Genomic DNA, 7,917 nt, shown 5'->3' on the forward strand with positions numbered 1-7,917 from the left:
GACTTCAGTGGATTTCTTATTTCTGGGGGAATAACAGTGGAAATAGGGCAGCTGTCTAGATTACTATGTTCAAAGTATCCTGGAGAACAATGAAGCATAAGCTGTCCCAAGAGTTTAGTGTAACTGTATCCGTCCTGCACAGCTGACCCAGTTAGAGCCCAATCAGTGAAACATGGCTAAACAGACTGATCTTTTCATATTCTTGATCAATCAATAAGTAGAGTATTAAAATAATGAAGAAGTAATTTCAAGAAAGTAACATGACACATGACGAACTTCCTGCTCTCAAAGTAGATACGGCTTTAGAGCCTACTTAGATTCGACCTCTGTATCTATACCTGGCATTTTTAACCACCTTTGCGCAGGAGCAGTTCCATATTGTTACATTAAATGGATGATCAGTTTTTCACTATTTGCTGTTCATCCACCTGTCTAAACCATTTATCCTACGTCTATGGTGATCAAACATCGTTTGTTCTAAATAGTTCTGATGAGCTGCTGATGTAAATCATTTGGAAGAATTATTGTGTCACAGAGAAAACTCTGTGACAATTTTGCCAAGTATCTGTGCATCAAAGGATACAGGTATACTTTTTTCAAAGGAATGCACATTTAGAAAATTGTCAAAACAATCTTTAAGGAATGAAAGCAGCTTCTTAAAAAAGAAGTGTCTAATAACTGAAAAAAATAAATTAAGCTCCCCTTTAAAGGTAGAAAAGAAATGGACATTACCTGAATTCTCATTCACTTGACTGTTATTAAAATATTAAGGAGTTATCTAAATCTTGCCCCTAAGTCTTATATTAGAATTTAGATTTGACAACCAAGAACCACTCCTTTTCTGAATGCAGCAGAGTTGCAAGTTTCTCTCTAAAGTCTTTTACAAGGCAGTTCTTTTATTCACAGCTCACTTCTCTTCTTAATTAGTAGCTTGAATGTGGTTTTCCTTTTTTAAACTGTGCAGGCTGTGTAGCTAAGCGGTGTTTTTGACATTCCTGCACTGGGGACAGATTCAAGATGAAGGCAGAAGACAATAGAGATTGGCTACACACTTCCTGGCCCCAAACCGAGGAAAATGCTGATCATTACAGGAATTTGGCAACACTTCGTCTCTTGGTGTCTGTACTTGGAAACACAATGAAAGAATCATGGACTACTATGACATGAAACGTGTTTATGGAGCAGAATATTTTGTTAACACTGAGCACTGCGGAGAGATAAGCACCACTTGCTAATTTTAAAATTTCTATGGACTGTGGCAATTAAGCCTACTAATTCTTTGAAGACTATAACAAAGATGAGTCCACTCTGTACTGCATTTTAGAGAAAAAAATAAGTAGGGTGCCAACGTGCAGTTTGACAGTTTACCGCCTGCGCTGTTTTGTGCTTGTCCTCTCTGGTATGATTTGAAAACGGAGACATCTCCTAACATGCTAGTCTTAAACTTAAGGATTTCCTGAGTTCACATTTTTCTTCTTTGTTATTTTTTCTTTTTTTGTTGTTGTGGAAAATACTTTTGGGGGGGTCTTTTGTACCTTAGATGTTAATTTTATAGAGTGTTACACAGAACACCATAGGTGGCCATCAGGAGACAGTAAATCTAATTGAATAATTGACTATATTGTTTCTTCCAGGATAGTCATTTTTCCATTACAGATTCTTTCCAATAACAACCAAAAAAAAGCCACTGATTGTTTTTAGTCTTTTGATGAAAAACTAGGGGAAGCTCGTTAGAGCCCTGAGCAGAGCAAACCATCACAGCCCAGGACTTGCTAAAGTGGGGTTTATTTTTTAAACCCTTATTTTGTTTTTTAAGCTCTTTATGCCCTTTTGTTATGTACATTTCTAGAATCTCAAAAATTCAATACTTCAACATGAGACCAACCTGACTGAAAAATACAGAAAGCTCTGATCTCTTAGACTAAGGGAAGGAAAAGGAGCAATCCATTCATGTTTGTGCTCCTCAAAGCCCTTCCTTTGTAGTTAATTAGAAAACTCATCTTTTCGTGAACTTTAGAATCAAAATAAACATATGTGTCTAGGGTTAGTGTACAAACAGATCTGTCTGCCAGAGCAGGCAGGGGAAGCAGCTGGACCGTCACTGCCACGCTGGTCACTCGAGGCCTCCCCCGACCCCCCGCAGTCAGCAGCCCCAGCACCACTGGCTTCTCGAAGGTAAAACTACTCTGCTGTTCAATTTTTCTACCCTCGGTCTTCTCTTTGACTCAGGACCTCTTGTCGCTTCCCCAATTTGATGGAGGTGTTTAAGATTTTAGGCTTCCAAAAATTAGTTTAAAAAAAAAGAATAAAATTTAAAGCCTACAGAGAAACCACATCTTTTGAACTTCAGCGCTAAACTGAGAACCCGTGTCCGCCAGATAACATACACAGGGAAAAGGAGTCATAATATCATTATTTCCCTTGAAGGAAAAAGTGTAATCATTTCAAAAGAAACCAGAAACCACGGGATGTGGAAGAGAAAGCAAAGATTCCGGTAACAGCGGGGCCGGGGCCACATTTGCTCTCCGTGGGCATTTCTGCTCTTATCAGCCCCAGCCTTGTTGAGTTCTGAATCTCAGAGCTAACCATCGAAATAATAATATGCCAGGGACACACGGTTCAAAATAGATACAAAACACTTTAGAGAGCTGGCATTTTGTGTCCACGGGGATGGAAGCAAAACAAAGCAGTCATTCTTGTAACATTTTCATCATTAAGGTTACCTGTTGTCTCCACTGCATTGTCTGAGGCATGCAAGGTATTTGCACCAAAATACACACACACAACACACACACAAATTTACTAATGGATTAAGATTTAAGGAAAGGCAAAAGTAAAATAGGAGATAATGAAATAAGTACATGTGGCAACACCTAGCATCAGATTTAAAGTGGACCAACTTATTTGAAGAAAATTATGAAACTACAGGCCATCACTGATGTTAATAACTTACTAAATGGATTATAAAGCAATTCTATTTTTCCATTCTGAAGATTATGCTTGACACTGTTGTAAACTTAATTTCCTCTTTCTGTTTAGTTCCTTCATTTCTTTGTCATGATTAATTTTCAGGGGGAATTCATGTCATTGGAGTGCAGTGTTTCTTTTCCTGAAATTGATATATGAAACACCAGACAACCACAGGAACGTTCCTGAATTTTCACAGAGCAGATACATTGGTAAACTTGGACTGTTTTGCATGTGGATGACAGATGCAATTCAAACCCGCTGCAGCAAGAGGGGCGTCTCGGCTTGTGTAACCAATATGCTCAAGACCAAGCTTCAGGTTCAGCTCTATCCAGGAGACAAACAATACCTTGGATTAAGTCTTGCCTCTCTATCCCTGCCTTCCTTGGGTTGGCTTCATTTCTTCTGTTTTTTGCAGTGACTTTTTAAATTTTTTGTGTTGACATTCCTTAGTTCCTATATATGTTGTAGACGAGGGCCTGGGGTGGGGGGCAACATTGATGGGGAGCTAGTGTCTGTCTCCTGAGCCCAGGTGGAAACCCCACTTCCCTGAGTGAGTGTGGATTTGGACAACAGGGCCTCAGCTCTGGGTATCACGTGGAGAGTTTAGGCTGGGCAGGCTTTCCATTGGGGTCAGGAAAGATGGCTTTCCTCTTTTCAGAATGTGCACAAGGCTTTCTGACTCGTGAGTGTCATTAGGTACCATCAGGTGCTGCCCTTTTCTAACCCAGGTTACCTTCCTGCGACAGCATCCATGGCTCTCCCACCATCCACAGGCCCAAAGTCTTGAAGGAGCCCTCATTTCCCCACCTCCCACTCACCATCACTCACTCCCACTGGGCTTCTGGGCCCCCCACCCCGGTGAGTGGCGCGCGCCACGGCGCCCTTGGACTTGCTGCTGCCGTGCGTCCCCAGCGGGTGGAGTCCAGCTGCCACTGCGCTTGACGTCCCAGCTGCGATGTGGCCGGACGACAGGTTCTTGCCTCGTGCAGGAAAGAATTCAAGAGCGAGGCATAGTAAAGGGAAAGCGAGTTTACTCAGAGACACGCACACTCCACAGGCAGAGTGGGGTCCGACTCGCTCAGCAGGGAAGATGGCTGCGGAGACACGGACTCCAGAGGCAGAATGCGGGCCATCGCAGAAGGCCAGGGGGAGCGAGGCCCAGAGGGGCGGGGTGTTCAGGGTAAAAGCGGACACACACCCCATGGACAGAGTGCGGCCGTCTCAGAAGGCAAGAGCGAGAGTGACCATGTTTTTATGGGCTCGGTAACTTCACATGCTAACGAGTAGGAGGATTATTCCAACTACTCTGAGGAAGGGGCGGGGATTTCCAGGAATCAGGCCCCCCCACTTTTGGACCTTTTAAGGTCAGCCTGTCATGGTGCTGTGGGTGCGCCATGAGGCTCCAGGTCTGCTGGAAGTCAAATCTTCTGCCATCTTGGTTCTAACCAGTTTGTCCTGCCCTCCACTGCGGAGTCAGCCTTTCAGTGGTTGTGCCCGGCCCCCTTCCCTCCGGTCTCAGCAGGGACAGCTGTGACAGCTCACTCCTCCTTAGAGCAAGAATATTTCAACTCCCTCAGACCCCAGAGCACAAGTCCCCTGCAGGGCTCAGCCCTGGGCTCTCCCCTCTCCTCACCCCCCATCCCCACCCCTTCCTGGTCCCCTCCTCTGCATACAGAAGACACAAGACACAGAGGCACTCCATACACGTGAGTCAGAGAAGCAGGTGGATGAATGAATAGCAAGTGAATGAACAAGCTTCCGGGCACTCCAGCATTCTGGGAAACTCTTCCAAGCCTGGTGGGCACCGACCTGTGCAGGACCACTCGAGAGACCCCACCCCAGGGAGCTCCCCTGGGCGTGGCTTTGCCCCTCAGGGCCTGGAGGACCTATTCCAAAGCTTTTCTGAATCTGCATCATCATTCCAGATGTGGGTTGGTGATGAAAAACTCGCTGCCTGGGGGTTCTGTGAGTCCTGGGTACTAGCAGAGAACCATTCTTTCCCCATTCTTCCTCCATCGACCCACTGACAGAGTGAGAATAGCCTTATCTGAAAAACAAAGCAGACTCATTCCTTCCCGTATCAGCATCACAGCTTTCCCTGCTGGTCCCTTGCAAGTGTCAGAGCGATGCTGGCAGTGGTCCCCGCGGCCAGGCAAGGACGGCTCGTTCCCTGTTCAGAGACACGGCACCTAAGAACATGACTGTAGTTGACTACTTGAATAACAGCACTGAATTCCCACAGACATATCATGGCAGCATTTTCCTTAGAAATAAACAGCATAAAGATGTGTTTGATTTGGGGGGTTATTTTTAAAGTAAAAATGCAAGCAAATGGATGCTAATAAAATCTATTGAAAGCAAAGGCTTTTTGAGTTTTGCATGACAACAGAACAATATTAATGTGACAGAACTTTCCAAAGCCATTTTGACATGTAATGTTACCTTTCCTGATAGTCCAAGTTATGGATTTTGTAATCGGCGACTGTCCAGAAAAAAATAGATAAGTAGGTAAACTTCATTGCTACTTTTTTGGTAGTTGAGAAAAAAAGAAATATATGTGGAAAAATCAAATGCTCTTTTATGACAAAAGAGGTCATTTTTTTCTCCTGGTAACTACAACAGTAAGATTCATATACTTATGTGTATATACATGTATGTGTGTTCTTCGACTTTAGGTAATACTGAATTTTCCTTTTAAAGTAATTTTTATTTCTATATAGTTTACATGGAATTTGAAACTCAAAATATTAAATAGAGAACAATGAATACCTCCTGCTGGAATAATTTATTTTATTGCTTTTGTCTTGAGTGTTTTGGTCATATTTACTCTCCAGAGCTTTGATGCAGACATATTCAGAGGTGCCCACCTCCACAGAATCCCAATTTGATTTTCCATTTTAAAGTCTCTGGAACCTAGACCTGCATTGCACTGTGTAAGACTGCTACCTAGTGGTTACTTCATTACAAGCAACCCAAAATGAAATTCATATTGAAGATCTTTCAAAAAATCATAACCATTGAAGTAGTTAGATATATACAACACATAAGCAAAGACAGAAGGACTAGACACTTCCATGTTTATAACACATTGGGTACATTTTAATATTTTGTGATGTGTGGGTCTTTATATTCCTGAAAATATAAAGCGTTCCATTTCCTGAAGTTAAATTCTGACAGATTTTGAAAAGAACATGGTGCAGAAAAGTATTAAATGCCTCTTAACCTCCCCACCAGCTCTGCTTTCCTAAGACCTACGGGAGGCTCTGTGAGTGGGGGGTTTTAATCATTGCTTTTCTGTTTATAAAAACTATACACGGTCATTTCAGAAAATTTAGAAATTACAGAATTTTATTCTTCTGGTTCCAAGTCCACTGGGAGCATTTCCTGTATTGGTGGTGATGGGAAGGGATGATTTCAGGATGCCCTGCACACTGGCTTTCCTCTCCCACGTGCGGGTCTCGAGGCCCGGGCTGGGCAGAGGGGACTGGAGATGCTCCCACTCTGGGGTCCACGTTCCTCGCCACATTCCCGTGCGCCTTCCCTCCTGCTCCTGAGCCTGACCTGGGCTCTTCATCAGTGAGGAATGAGGGTGACTTCCAGAGCTCAAGGCAAAGGCTTCTTCAACTTCAGCCAGTCTGAAGGGTAGGAACCCAACTCACAAACTGACTTCCTGATGCTAAAAGTGTTTGTTTACTGATTCATCCTTTACTGAGAATAGCTTTAACCCAGGGGCTATGCTCCAAGCAGGAGGTAACAGACAGACAAGCTCCAAAGACTGGACGGACCCCCTAGAGTCCCAGATTCGTTGAGGTTAAAAGGAATGCAGCAAGCTGTAAAATGCCCTGATGGCTATCACCTTTTCTGTTCCATCCAGTTCTTCTATAAAAGCTCAAGACCCCGACCCCAAGACAGATTCACAGCCTCTGAGGCATTAGCCTGCTCTGACTCTCCTTTGGCTGGCAAAGCAATAAAGCTGCTCTTCTCGGAGTCTCCCAAAACTCTGCCTCTGAATCTCAATCCACCTTTTGGGGTGCAGAGGCCAGTTCTGAGGCAACAACCTGGCCGCAGACTCAGTCACTTGGGTCTGTGCAATACTCAGGGAGAAAAAGGCGCAGACCGCTGCACCAGAGCTGGCGAGAAGCTGAAATGGGATTCTTTCACTCATTCGACAAATATTTGCTGAATTCCAATCCAACACCAGAAACCGCGTCTAGGATACAGATGGATGAGATGGCTGGAGGTCTAGAGCTGTAATCACTAAGGTGGCGTGATGCTACTTAACCACAAACCATCAGAGAGAAAGTGAACACTAACATATAACAAAGCAGAAAGACAAAGAAATATTAACTCCTGACTGATCTGTGCCGAAGTAGCACTGCTCGGTGATTTGTGACCTTACTAATTGCCGTGAGGCATAGCAATCAGGAAGCACACCTACACTTTTACCCATTCCAAAGTGAATTTTGCTAAAAAACACTGCACAATGAAATACATGAATATTTCACTTATGCCTGCTCAGGTTTACTCTTTCATACTCATGGGATGTAACTCATTGCCAAATTAAGAGAGAGCTGGGGCTGGGGGGGGGCGGGTAGAGCTCAGTGGTAGAGTGAGTGCGTGCTTAGCAGGCACAAAGTCCTGGGTTCAAAAAAAAAAAAGAAAAGAAAAAGACAAATGAACATAAATACAAAACAGAAACAGACTCAGACATAGAATACAAACTTGTGGTTGCCAGGGGGAGAGCGGGATAGGAAGGGACAGACTGGGAGTTCAAAATTTGTAGATGCTGACAGGTATATATAGAATAGATAAACAAGATTATACTGTACAGCACAGGGAAAAATGTATGCAAGATCTTCTGGTAGCTCATGGTGACAAAGAATGCGACAATGAATATATGTATGTTTATGTATGACTGAAAAATTGTGCTCTACACTAGAATTTGAC

General features: G+C 43.5%; 1 long non-coding RNA gene across 1 annotated transcript in view; it reads left to right on the forward strand.

The window, feature by feature from the left end:
- Window positions 1-5,721, forward strand: part of LOC116656672 — an 80,183-nt gene extending 74,462 nt beyond the window's left edge. The window contains exons 13-14 of the long non-coding RNA XR_004313809.1: window positions 965-2,175; window positions 3,073-5,721. This is a non-coding gene — a long non-coding RNA (uncharacterized LOC116656672). The remainder of the gene's footprint in view (window positions 1-964; window positions 2,176-3,072) is intronic.
- Window positions 5,722-7,917: the final 2,196 nt, after the last annotated feature.

The sequence above is a fragment of the Camelus ferus genome, chromosome 21, assembly GCF_009834535.1.
Source record: "Camelus ferus isolate YT-003-E chromosome 21, BCGSAC_Cfer_1.0, whole genome shotgun sequence".
Taxonomy (NCBI): domain Eukaryota; kingdom Metazoa; phylum Chordata; class Mammalia; order Artiodactyla; family Camelidae; genus Camelus; species Camelus ferus.